At 37.3% G+C, this 14,598-nt stretch overlaps 1 protein-coding gene across 1 annotated transcript in view; it reads left to right on the top strand.

Moving 5' to 3' along the window:
- ZNF385D (zinc finger protein 385D) overlaps window positions 1-14,598 on the top strand; it is a gene marked incomplete in the record, with an annotated part of 956,631 nt that overhangs the window by 295,020 nt on the left and 647,013 nt on the right.

Genomic DNA, 14,598 nt, shown 5'->3' with positions numbered 1-14,598 from the left:
GCATGCTCAAAGAATAATGTTCAAGGAGCAATCGTGAACTGGAAATCCCCCCTTACTCAGAGCAGAGATCCAAACCTCACTGAGGAAGGTGCATCCATTGCTCACTGAATAGCAAAAAGGCCATGGAGGTCATGAGCTCTCCTGGGAGTTACTATGTGCTGCTGGTCACCAGCCACTGTTAAAAGCACACTTACAGAAGCCATGACTTACAGAAGCCATGCACACTGCTGGAGCCATGTGTTGCAGAAATTGCGTGTACCGCAGGAGCCTGTCTTTGGGAACTCACAGGTACCAGGAAATAAAACCCTTTCTTCCTCCAGCGTCCTTTTAGTGCCCTCTACTGACAAAGCTTAATATCTACCAACATTATTACTGAACAATGAAGTGTATATTTGGACTAGAGAGACAAATAATTTGTGGCTCTCACGAAATGCTATATTTGGATTATATTTACAGATAATTTTTCCAAGCAAGTATAGGCATGTACTGTAATATAATGTGAAGAAAATAGAGTATTTTTGCTAATGGTAAACAGTTTACAGACAGTTTTTTAAAAGCAGTATCTGCTATGCCTTCTCTTTGAACATTGTAAATATAGGGATCTAGCTGATTTACTCATGCCACACTTAGATGTGTGAAGAAAATGTATCTTTTTCTTGGTTATTTTTGCTTATTTGATTTTTCTTATGTTCCCTACCCCCGGGTAAGGGAAAAATAATACGATGTAAATATTACAATTTACAATCTTCAATTAAATCTTTTAAGAGTGTTCTTTAAAAAAAACTTAGTCATTTTAAATAGATTGCTCAGTTTTTTTTCACCTCTGCTTCCTTATGGTCTTCTCTTGATGCTATTTAGGTATATGAGCAACACAACTTAGCTGCACTGGAGAAGGATTAATCTCAATTCTCATTGGTCACTGTTTTCTGGATTCTTATTGAATCTTACTGCAGTGTTGTCTGGTTTTCTTCTTTTACTACTAAGGTCTTATCTTGGGAATTTTTTTGCTTTGTTAGTTTGTTGTTGCTTGTATTTTAATGGCACAGTAGCTTCTACCACTGCAGCCTGTGTATGGCCCCACACAGCTCCATCCGAGGTTCTGGCACATCTACAAGTGGTTGCTCTGCTCTCCCGGTGCCACTCCACTAGATCTCTTCTGGTTGGTGTCCGTACTCAGGAGTACAAGAGCATTTTTAAGTCTCATGCAACAATTTCAGATGATTGCAAACTGGGAGTCTGGCCTCAGATTCATCCATACACATCTTTGCTCTCACACCACGTTGAATGGTGCCAGACTGAAGCCAGATCTCAAAGTGTCCTAGGATACAACAAAGCAAGTGGCTCACCAGACTCAGTGTTACCAGGCCCCTGCAGGTACACTGGAATGTTTCTGAAGCTATCTATGAAGAGCAAGATGGGAAGGAGATTATTTAGAGCTCTCTCATGTTTTATCACATATTTTGTTTTTATTCTTCCAGATTTTGGATTTTCACTTTCTCCTTCAGCATTTGCTCATCGTGCCCATGTTAACATGCCTTGCAGCCTAACATCATGGGCAGAAGGGTATTCTCTGCTGCTTCAGAGAAAATCTGTGTTTTCTGTCCTGACTTCCATGCTTTGCGTTGATTTATTAAATTACTTAAATTTGTAAAATCCTCTTGTTTTAGACAAAGCTCTCCTTCAATACTAGCTGCTGAATCCCATTTTGAGTGTCAACAGCTGATCACTAACATTCTTTCTCTGTACATTTCTGTAAGAACCCTAAACCTTTCCCAGTCAAATAAATGACACTGGCAGAAAATTAGAATGTTGATAAAAGGAAACGTGAGAAAGAAAATTCATTAATATAGTTCAAAACTATTATCCCTTTAATACAGGCTTTTGGATAATCATTCCTATACTCTGCTTTTTTTAAACTTTGATTATTCTCACTGTTGCATCTTCTTTTTCCCATTATTAATAAATCACTAATTTCTAACTCACCTATCTGTTCTATAAGACAAAGCTTGACTTCAAGTAACAAAACCCAAAATAAAAATAATTAACAAAGTTGAAGTTTATTCTTGTTTCAAGTAAAAGTAGGTAGTCTTGAGATGGTGTGATAGCTCAAAAATCCCCAGGGATTCAGGTTCCTATCTTGTTGAAGAATCATTACTAATAACTAATTTCCACCTCACAGTCCAAGAAAAATCTCCCTAGTTCCAGTCATCATGTTACATTTCGGCAAACAGGACCTAGGCAAAGGAAGGAGAAAGCATCATCCTTTCATTAAGTGACACTTCTTAGAATTTGAATACCTCATTTTCATATACTCCCTTTGGGGAGAACTTAGTTCCATAACATATATGTTTTTAAGGGAGACTGAGTAATATCATCTTTTTATTTCTCTGAGTGTTCATGTGTTCAGAAAAAAATATAAATAAAAGGCTCAGAGGAAATAGATATGGGTAGACAATTAACATTCTGTCAAATGCCTATTTTATAGATGTGGCCACAGTGAAAAAAAAAAGAGTTTATTGCTTAATTTTACTGTTTTGCTTGGAATATGACATACTTTTCAGTAATTTGTGACATCAAATAATGCTGTTTCAAAAAAGATCTCATAATTACACACTTTTCTAATTAACATGCTCCGATCAGAAAATTATTTTTTTCTTTTTATTGTACTTTAAGTTCTAGGGTACATGTGTGTGCAGGCTTGTTACATATGTATGCATGTGCCATGTTGGTGTCCTGCACCCATTAACTCGTCATTTACATTAGGTAATTCTCCTAATGCTATCCCTCCCCTCTCCCCCCACCCAACGACAGGCCCTGGTGTGTGATGTACCCCACCCTGTGTCCAAGTGTTCTCATTGTTCAATTCCCACCGTTGAGTGACAACATGCAGTGTTTGGTTTTCTGTCCTTGCAATAGTTTGCTCAGAATGATGGTTTCCAGCTTCATCCACGTCCCTGCAAAGGACATGAACTCATCCATTTTTATGGCTGCATAGTATTCCATGGTGTATATGTGCCACATTTTCTTAATCCAGTCTATCATTGTTGGACATTTGGGTTGGTTCCAAGTCTTTGCTATTGTGAATAGTGCCACAACAAACACAAATTACCTTGGGTAGTATGACCATTTTCATGATATTGATTCTTCCTATCTATGAGCATGGAATGTTCTTCCATTTCTTTGTGTCCTCTTCTCCTTGAAGAGGTCCTTCACATCCCTTGTAAGTTGGATTCCTAGGTATTTTATTCTCTTTGAAGCAATTGTGAATGGGAGTTCACTCATGATTTGGCTCTCTGTTTGTCTGTTATTGGTGTATAGGAATGCTTGTGATTTTTGCACATTGATTTTGTATCCTGAGACTTTGCTGAAGTTGCTTATCAGCTTAAGGAGATTTTGGGCTGAGACTATGAGGTTTTCTAAATATACAATCATGTCATCTGCAAACAGGGACAATTTGACTTCCTCTTTTCCTAATTGAATACCCTTTATTTCTTTCTCTTGCCTGATTGCCCTGGCCAGAACTTCCAACACTATGTTGAATAGGAGTGGTGAGAGACGGCATCCCTGTCTTGTGCCAGTTTTCAAAGGGAATGCTTCCAGGTTTCACCCATGCAGTATGATATGGGCTATGGATTTGTCATAAATAGCTCTTATTATTTTGAGATATGTGCCATCAATACCTAATTTATTGAGAGTTTTTAGCATGAAGGGGTGTTGAATTTTGTCGAAGGCCTTTTCTGCATCTATTGAGATAATCGTGGTTTCTATCATTGGTTCTGTTTATGTGATGGATTTCGTTTATTGATTTGCCTATGTTAAACCATCCTTGCAACTCAGGGATGAAGCTGACTTGATCATGGTGGATAATCTTTTTGATATGCTGCTGGATTCGGTTTGCCAGTATTTTATTGAGGATTTCTGCATTGATGTTCATCAGGAATATTGGCCTGAAAGTTTCTTTTTTTATTGTGTCTCTGCCATGTTTTGGTATCAGGATGATGCTGGCCTCATAAAATGAGTTAGGGTTTGGAATACTTTCAGAAGAAATGGCACCAGCTCCTCTTTGTACCTCTGGTAGAATTCGGCTGTGAATCCGTCTGGTAGTGGACTTTTTTTGGTTGGTAGGCCGTTAATTATTGCCTCAATTTCAGAGCCTGTTATTGGTCTATTCAGGGATTCAACTTCTTCCTGGTTTAGTCTTGGGAGGGTGTATGTGTTGAGGAATTTATCCATTTCTTCTAGATTTTCTAGTTTATTTGCATAGAGGTGTTTATAGTATTCTCTGATGATAGTTTGTATTTCCGTGGGATCGGTGGTGATATCGCCTTTATCAGTTTTTATTGCATCTATTTGATTCTTCTCTCTTTTCTTCTTTATTAGTCTTGTTAGAGGTCTATTTCATTAATCTTTTCAAAAAACCAGCTCCTGGATTCATTGATTTTTTGAAGGGTTTTTATGATTCTATCTCCTTCAGTTCTGCTCTGATCTTAATTCTATTTATTGTCTTCTGCTAGCTTTTGAATTTGTTCGCTCTTGCTTCTCTAGTTTATTGTTAATTGTGATGTTAGGGTGTCGATTTTAGATCTTTCCTGCTTTCTCTTGTGGGCATTTAGTGCTATAAATTTCCCTCTACACACTGCTTTAAATGTGTCGCAGAGATTCTGATATGTTGTGTCTTTGTTCTCATTGGTTTCAAAGAACATCTTTATTTCTGCCTTCATTTCATTATTTACCCAGTAGTCATTCAGGAGCAGGTTGTTCAGTTTCCATGCAGTTGTGAGGTTTTGAGTGAGTTTCTTAATCCTGAGTTCTAATTTGATTGCACTGTGGTCTGAGAGACAGTTTGTTGTGATTTCTGTTCTTTTACATTGCTGAGGAGTGCTTTACTTCCAACTATGTGGTCAATTTTGGAATAAGTGTGATGTGGTGCTGAGAAGAATGTATATTCTGTTGATTTGGGGTGGAGAGTTCTGTAGATGTGTATTAGGTCTGTTTGGTGCAGAGCCAAGTTCAAGTCCTGGATATCCTTAACCTTCTGTCTCATTGATCTGTCTAATTTTGACAGTGGGGTGTTAAAGTCTCCCATTATTATTTTGTGGGAGTCTAAGTCTCTTTGTAGGTCGCTAGGAACTTGCTTTTATGAATCTGGGTGCTCCTGTATTGGGTGCATATATATTTAGGATAGTTAGCTCTTCTTGTTGAATTGATCCCTTTACCATTATGTAATGGCCTTCTTTGTCTCTTTTGATCTTTGCTGATTTAAAGTCTGTTTAATCAGAGACTAGGATTGCAACCCCTGCTTTTTTTGTTTTCCATTTGGCTTGGTAGATCTTCCTCCATCCCTTTATTTTGAGTGTGTATGTGTCTCTGCACATGAGTGGGTCTCCTGAGTACAGTACACTGATGAGTCTTGACTCTATCCAATTTGCCAGTCTGTGTCTTTTAATTGAGCATATAGTCCATTTACATTTAAGGTTAATATTGTTATGTGTGAATTTGATCCTGTCATTATGATGTTAGCTGGTTATTTTGCCCATTAGTTGATGCAGTTTCTTCCTAGCATCGATGGTCGTTACAATTTGGCATGTTTTTGCAGTGGCTGGTACTGGTTGTTCCTTTCCATGTTTAGTGCTTCCTTCAGGAGCTCTTGTAAGACAGGCCTGGTGGTGACAAAATCTCTCAGCATTTGCTTGTCTGTAAAGTATTTTATTTCTCCTTCACTTATGAAGCTTAGTTTGGCTGGATATGAAATTCTGGGTTGAAAATTCTTTTCTTTAAGAATGTTGAATATTGGCCCCCACTCTCTTCTGGCTTGTAGAGTTTCTGCTGAGAGATCAGCTGTTAGTCTGATGGGCTTCCCTTTGTGGATAACCTGACCTTTGTCTCTGGCTGCCCTTAACATTTTTTCCTTCATTTCAACCCTGGTGAATCTGACAATTATGTGTCTTGGGGATGCTCTTCTTGAGGAGTATCTTTGTGGTGTTCTCTGTATTTCCTGAATTTGAATGTTGGCCTGCCTTGGTAGGTTAGGGAATTTCTCTTGGATAATATCCTACAGAGTGTTTTCCAACTTGGTTCCATTCTCCCCGTCACTTTCAGGTCCACCAATCAGACGTAGATTTGGTCTTTTCACATAGTCCCATATTTCTTGGAGGCTTTGTTCATTTATTTTTACTCTTTTTTCTCTAAACTTCTCTTCTCACTTCATTTATTAATTTGATCTTCCATCACTGATACCCTTTCTTCCAGTTGATCGAATCAGCTACAGAAGCTTGTGCATGCGTCACGTAGTTCTTGTGCCATGGTTTTCAACTCCATCAGGTCATTTAAGGTCTTCTCTATGCTGTTTATTCTAGCTAGCCATTGGTCTAATATTTTTTCAGGTTTTTGGCTTCCTTGCGATGGGTTCGAACATCCTCCTTTAGCTCGGAGAAGTTTGTTATTACTGACCTTCTGAAGCCTACTTCTGTCAACTCATCAAAGTCATTCTCCATCCAGGTTTGTTCCATTGCTGGCAAGGAGCTGCGATCCTTTGGAGGAGAAGAAGAGGCGCTTTGGTTTTTAGAATTTTCAGCTTTTCTGCTCTGGTTTGTCCCCATCTTTGTGGTTTTATCTACCTTTGGTCTTTGATGATGGTGACCTTCAGATGGGGATTTGGTGTGAATGTCCTTTTTGTTGATGTTGATGCTATTCCTTTCTGTTTGTTAAGTTTTCCTTCTAACAGTCAGCATCCTCAGCTGCAGGTCTGTTGGAGGTCCACTCCAGACCCTGTTTGCCTGAGTATCACCAGCAGAGGCTGCAGAACAGCAAATATTGTAGAACAGCAAATATTGCTGCCTGATCCTTCCTCTGGAAGCTTCGTCTCAGAGGGGCATCTGGCTGTATGAGGTATCATTCGGCCCCTACTGGGAGGAGTTTTTAGAATTTTCAGCTTTTCTGCTCTGGTTTGTCCCCATCTTCGTGGTTTTATCTACCTTTGGTCTTTGTTGATGGTGACCTACAGATGGGGATTTGGTGTGAATGTCCTTTTTGTTGATGTTGATGCTATTCCTTTCTGTTTGTTAAGTTTTCCTTCTAACAGTCAGCATCCTCAGCTGCAGGTCTGTTGGAGGTCCACTCCAGACCCTGTTTGCCTGAGTATCACCAGCAGAGGCTGCAGAACAGCAAATATTGTAGAACAGCAAATATTGCTGCCTGATCCTTCCTCTGGAAGCTTCGTCTCAGAGGGGCATCTGGCTGTATGAGGTATCATTCGGCCCCTACTGGGAGGAGTTTTTAGAATTTTCAGCTTTTCTGCTCTGGTTTGTCCCCATCTTCATGGTTTTATCTACCTTTGGTCTTTGATGATGGTGACCTACAGATGGGGATTTGGTGTGAATGTCCTTTTTGTTGATGTTGATGCTATTCCTTTCTGTTTGTTAAGTTTTCCTTCTAACAGTCAGCATCCTCAGCTGCAGGTTTGCTGGAGGTCCACTCCAGACCCTGTTTGCCTGAGTATCACCAGCAGAGGCTGCAGAACAGCAAATATTGTAGAACAGCAAATATTGCTGCCTGATCCTTCCTCTGGAAGCTTCGTCTCAGAGGGGCATCTGGCTGTATGAGGTATCATTCGGCCCCTACTGGGAGGAGTCTCCCAGTTAGGCTACACGGGGGTTAGGGACCCACTTGTGGAGGCAGTCTGTTTGTTATCCGAGCTCTAATACCATGATGGGAGAACCACTGCTCTCTTCAGAGCTCTCAGACAGGGATGTTTAAGTCTGCAGACGTTTCTGCTGCCTTTTGTTCTGCTATGCCCTGCCCCTAGAGGTGGAGTCTGCAGAGGCAGGCAGGCCTCCTTGAGCTGCGGTGGGCTCTATCCAGTTGGAGCTTCCCAACCACTTTGTTTACCTACTCAAGCCTCAGCAATGGTGGGCATCCCTCCCCTAGATAGGCTGCCGCCTTGCAGTTTGATCTCGGACTGCTGCGCTAGCAGTGAGCAAGTCTCCCTGGGCATGGGACCCACAGAGCCAGGCACGGAATATAATCCCCTGGTGTGCCATTTGCTAAGACCATTGGAAAAGTGCAGTATTAGGGTGGAAGTGTCCCGATTTTCCAGGTACTGTCTGTCATGGCTTCCCTTGGCTAGGAAAGGGAATTCCCCAACCCCTTGCACTTACTGGGTGAGGCAATGCCCTGCCCTGCTTCAGCTCATCCTCCGTGGGCTGCATCCACTGTCCAACCTGTCCCAGTGAGATGAACCAGGTGCCTCAATTGGAAATGCAGAAATCACCCATCTGCTGCGTCAATCACTCTGGGAGCTGCAGACCAGAGCTGTTCCTATTCAGACAGTTTGGAACAGAAGAAAATTCTTAACACTGCAGTTCCAAGTCATTTCTATTGGTTATTTAATTAAAAATATTAAACAAGCAAAAAAAAAAAAAAAAATAGAAAACCCCAACCACAAAATAAGTAACTGCCTTTAGAACTACTGGGGGAGAGGGAAGCAATAGCTTTAAGAGGTGATAAGATCACTGTGTTAGCTAAGATCATTTATATACTATAACAAGCAAATTGAAGAATTTCAGTGAGTTCATACATAATTGTATTTTTGTTTTTGCTGAAGTAGAGGTAAGCAACCTTTTTTTTAAAAAAAAATGACCAGAGAATCAATATTTTAGCGTTTTGAGGCAATAGAGTCTTTGTCACAACTATTCTGCCATTTTAACTCAAAGGCTGCTGTGGAAAGGTTTGTATGTTCCATCAAATTTTGACTTGCAAAAAACAGGGTAGATGACAGGCTTTGGTCCCGGCTTACTGTGACAACAGTTGGCTGCCAACACTTCATCATCTAAAACACAAATCTATCTACTAGAAGTGTGTAGGCTGCCTGTGTGCTCATGAGGAAGAGGAAACTGTTTTGGTGAATGGCTAGCTCAACTTGCTTCAGCCATTATCATAACAACATCTTAATTTTTACATTATTTCATAGTTCTAAAAACTTGTTTACAGTATATGTGTGTTTCACTATAAACTTATAAATTAAATAATTTGGATCTTTTTTAGGACATGGAGGCTGAGCAGCTTGCTTAAAAGAATGGAGCTACTAAATGGAGAATAAGAATTTAAGCTCGCATCCCCAGTTCTATACTATATAGCTCCCAGTATTTGAAATTAAGACCCACAGATGGATGAAATACAAAATAAGATAGGAAGAATTTGGGGCAAAATTTTAATAAGCTGCTTTAATTTAACAAATATCTAATAAAAATCATAGATTGAACATTTATTACATTTTGTAGAGAAATGTAGTGGATATAGGAGACATTAAGAGGTATAAGATATGGTTGTTGACCTTTAAAAATTTATAATTTAGTTGGAGATATCTGGAAAAAAAATGTATGTGTGTGCATGTGTGTATAGACATATATACACATACATATGTATCATAAGCCACTGGGTGGCTTATGAACAACAAACATGTGTTCCTCACAGTTCTGGATGTTGGGAAGTCTATGATTGAGGAAGTCTGGTGAGTGTCTGTTTCCTGGTTCATAGATGGTGCCTTCTTACTGTGTCCTCACATGGAGCAAGGGCCTAGCTAGTTCTCTGGGGTCCCATTTATAAAACCCACTAATCCCAAACAAAAGGACACCACCCTCATAATCTAATTGCCCCACAAAGGCCCTACCTTTTAATACTATCATCTTGGGGATTAGGAACTCAACATATGAATTTTAGGGGGATAAAAAACATTCAGAATATAGCAATATTTATCGAAGTATTTTATATATAAAATGGATACACAAATGTATATTTTGTATATAAAATATAAAAATTTTTATATATAAAATCTGTAGCTATTACAACCATATATGTATAAGAGTTTATAAAGTTAATAACTGTTATATACTGAGTGGCCACTTATTGGTAAAGCTTTTATTTATATGATTTTAGTTTCCTTCAAAGCTTATGAGTTTCCATCAAAATATGGGGTGAAAGCAGATTATTTATTTATTGATCATGAACATTGCTTTCTCTAAAAACAAAAGTAGAATGAGTGTTCTCAGCATGTGAGTTTAAAGCAAGTGTCTCAGCTGCATAGATGACTGTCATTTATGCATTAAAGTCTCCTGGGTGACTGACACAAGATCATTAGAACTTTGGTGCTTTTAGACTCTACTGTGTCAATAACACTCTAAATTTGTGAGATAAAACACAGTGATTTTTCCAGGACCCATTATCTTTCAGGACTCATATTATTAAAGACGTAGACAGGCACACTTCAGAACTTCCTAAGTAATTATATGACAAACTATAATGGCAAAAACATCTTATAAAACGATCCCTGAACATTTTGTGTCTTCATTAACATAGGTGTAGGTTGGCAGTCTACCAGGAAAGTGTAACAACTTTGATATTCTTTCTCTGAGCATATATTTAAAATAACTGCTCTGGTGCTTTTAGAATATCTATCTATCTATATACATATGTATATATATACACACATATACATACACACACACACACACACATATTTGAATATCTAAGGACCTAAATTAAAACATACACAAAGATCAGAGTCATCACTATGCATTTCATACATATGTCTTTTAATACCCTTATGTCTAAGGTCTTTATTTTCTCATTAGATATACTATTTGCTATAATTTTAAAAATCAAAGGAAAAAACCATCCTTCAAAGAGAAAATGATATAAATAAAGACATACTTAATCTGATTTTGGATACCTTATGCTATCAGTGAAACCAAAATAATCTTCTTTAGTGCAATATCTCCCTATTATATAGAGTAGGATGCTGTCATTTCCCAGTAATGAAAAAGCTCTGACCTGCTTTGCGAAATGGTGAGGGAACTTTTTTGTTCTGTGCTAATCATCTACTAATTGGTAATTACCATCAATTCACTTCAGAAATCTCTCCCCATTCCAGTTTCCAAGCTAAACTTTTGTTGAACCCCTACATTTAGAATTATAGAAAAGACCTTCAACAGAATGTCAATTTTTACTTCATATTTTTATATTAATTATATAATTAATGTTGTTGTAATCATGTAATTTATTTATTGGATTCTTAAATTATATTTTTCAGTAACACCTTTTACTTTGAAGGCTTATTTACAAAACCAGATATATCATTTGATCAATTTTTTTGGTTTGTTGCAATTATATTTCTTTTATTAGCTAATTGCATTTTAATGATGGCGAAAATGTTACAATTATTTATGTACTGTGGCACTCAAGTTTAGCATTGGCTAACGTAGGTTACCAGTAATCCATGACACTTATACTCATTCTGTTTACTCCTATTTAATCCAAACTTCTGTTCACATTTTTTGACTAACTTTGATTCCACTTCCGTCTTCTACATCTTTCATGTAAGCTCTGGTTATTCTAAAACTAAGAGTTTTTGACTTTCCAAAATTAAGGTAAGCATACATAATCTTAACACACTTGAAATAAAGAAAAATAGGTCAATTTCCACACATTTTTTGACAAAGCATACTTTGTTAGAAATACCATTATTGTATTTAAAATTTTCTGTGTAAGAGTCTGTATGCACAGTTTTATAGAACTTATCTTTGCTTATATATCCATATTATTTTGAAACCATATCCTATATTTAAAAAAGTTATTTTCAAAGTCCATTTTCAAATTTATGACATTTACTTCTGCAATTTGCCAATACTTAAGATACAGATTCCTGACAGCCATGCCTGAGAAGTGTCTTGAAAACACACTGATTGCCATCACCTGTCACTATTAGAGATTTCTGTTTTGAAGGTAATGTCAACAAGGTGACCAGGCATTACTGTTTTTGTTGTTGAACTTCCTTGCCTTGATAAGCACTGTGCCTTGCTTGATTTTCTTCATACAGTGTTGCAAAATCCTCTCATCTGTGAACTTTGAGACATAATGTCTCAATACCATATCCTTATCCACTCATCTTTTGACAGGAGCAAAAGTAATAAATAAATGAGAAGGACACATACACACTTGACTGTAGCACTGCATGGTTGGATCACTTTCTCTGTGAGCCTGGTCAACATTATCTGTTATGATCACCAAATGATGAGCATACTTGGTTATATTGCAATGCTATGCAGTCATTCAGGCGTTTAATTTGTCAACATATTTTTTTCTCAAAATATAGACAACAAACAACCAAATCATTTATATCTTTTGAAAAGGGTCTATGCTGTGATTATTTTTTAAAAAGGTGTTTGTTAAACATTTTGAACATTGCATATCCAGTTTGACGTTTCCGATAATGAGCCTAGGAAATTCTCCCATGCTTTTAGCATTCATGAGAAGGAATCCGGGGAAACTAAAATGGTACTCACAAATTTCAGGCATATTTAAGATAGATTGTCTTCAGTTTTGAAATCCAATAAAAATACGTGATCTTTATTTGGCCAACCCAATTTTTGTCTTTTGTCTAGGACTTTTCAGGTTGTCAGCCATCAATGCAGATACTCCACAGTCAGGTTTCAGGTATCAGACACGGAGTGATTGAGCATTTTCTACAAGTGGAGTGGGGGGTGTCTCCCATGGAAAATGAATAAATAGTAACCTATCACTCACACACCTATTACTTAAAATGATGCTTTAGACTGACATTCTATTTCTCCCATTTCTTTTGTTGTTGTTAGAAACAGCTTCTAAAGTAGAAATTATGTAGGCGGCTACAACTGCACTCTAAAACATCTGCTGAGAAGCATCTCTGTATAAGGTAAATCATTACATGTGAACCAAAACAATAGCAAATATGTGCCAAAAACATCAAATATTTATTTGATTCTTTCATCAAGGAAAGTGTTAAATAGGAAGTCTGCTTTGCATTTAGATACAGAACCTCACCCTTAGTGGGCCTTTGCTAAGACAAAAGAAGACCAATTTCTGGAATAATCTATTGATAAGAAATCTTGCCTATTTTAGTTGTGCCTGAACTGGACCAAATTACATCAGCATAGATGATGTATTTAGGTAATGACCAATGTTGGACAATTTTAATTTCATTTTCTCTTTTGTGTCTAGGCTTATTTTTCAATTATTCTACCTCTACCACCAAAAGATGCTCTTTTGACAGTGGTAAAAATAGGCATGGAAGAAGTAGAATTTAACCAAAATTCTGTATGGGAACATAATCTAGTCCACGAAAATTTATGCTTAGTGCAATTATACAGTAAAAAAGTAAAGAAATGAAACATTCATACAGTCTGAACAAAAAGTAGACATCAATACTGAACTATAGCAATACCTCTGCTACATAATCATTTACCAACACTGTTAATGCTTTTTATTATATATATTTTTAATTTTCCTTAAATATGGTTATTATGGATATTAAGGTCTTGTGCTATTTCTGAAAATAACTCACACTTATTTTTAAAGCATGGCCTCTAACCAAAGAATCCTTGTAAATTGGAAGGTGGCTTTTACATATTAACATGATTTAAAACGTGTTACTTAGAGGTAGATGAGTGTTTTTTTCATATGTTCGTTGTTCTATTCATCTGTTTTTCTGTAATTACTTGCAGTCATAAAGAATTTTAAAATGGATAATTTCCTAAGCAGATCTATGGAGAATATGATCTTGAACTTCAAATATTTTGTCCAAGAATAAGTCACTATATTTTTCAATTTGTTATTAGAGACACAAGAGTAATTGGTGCACAATCCTAACCTGAATATAAAATGCAGACATTAAAAAACAAGTATTGATCACTTACTCTGGACTATGTTCTTTGACAGATACTAGGGATAAAAGTATGAACCACAGACGTGTCCTTGTGCTTGTAGTGCAATTGGGCTAGCAAACGTAAACAATTACAGATAGATACATAATTGTAGTTTGTGATTATATAGTAATAGAGACTGTGTTATAGCATAACACTGGAGGACCAACTTTAAGTGGATTGGTTATGGGAAGCCTCACTTTTGGGAGATGAATCTTAAGCTGAGATCCAAATAATTAAAAAATAGGATGTGGGGGAATATTCATTAAAAAATAAGCCAGCTAATGGGACGTGGGAAATATTCATATGGATAACTGAAAGAAAACCAGAGAGACTGGACCAAAGTGACCAAGGTTGGGGAATAGTGGGTAGGACATGAGAAGTCGGACAGATAGAGACCAGGCCACAATAATGGAGGATAAAGAATGTATCTTTATTGTGAATGAAGTGAGAAACTAATGAAGACTTTGAATTGGTGAGTTACAAGATCCGATTTAGATTTGCAAATGATTCTTCTGGAAGTTCAGTGGAAAATGGAATGAAAAGGAGGCAAATTAGAAGTGAGAAGTGAAACTAAAAGGCGATAGTCTACGTAAAAAAAATTACAGTAGTTTAGACTCGGTAATGGGGGAGACAAAGCTGGATGAATTTCAGATATATTTTGCAGTTTGCATTTGTAGGACTTGCTGTCTTTTGGGCATGGGGAATTAAAGAAGCGAAGAATATCCTCACCACATTCGGAGATTGACATCCAACTCAAGGAACTGGATGGATTATGATGGAATTTACGAAGTTTGGGAAGACAAGAAGAGTTATAGATGAACTCATTTGTGCATTTGAAGATAGAAATGTTCCTGAGATTTGC

Source organism: Pan troglodytes, chromosome 2, assembly GCF_028858775.2.
Source record: "Pan troglodytes isolate AG18354 chromosome 2, NHGRI_mPanTro3-v2.0_pri, whole genome shotgun sequence".
NCBI classification, from domain to species: Eukaryota; Metazoa; Chordata; class Mammalia; order Primates; family Hominidae; genus Pan; species Pan troglodytes.
The sequence above is the reverse complement of the archived record's forward strand: the minus strand, read 5'-3'. Positions and strand labels throughout refer to the sequence as shown.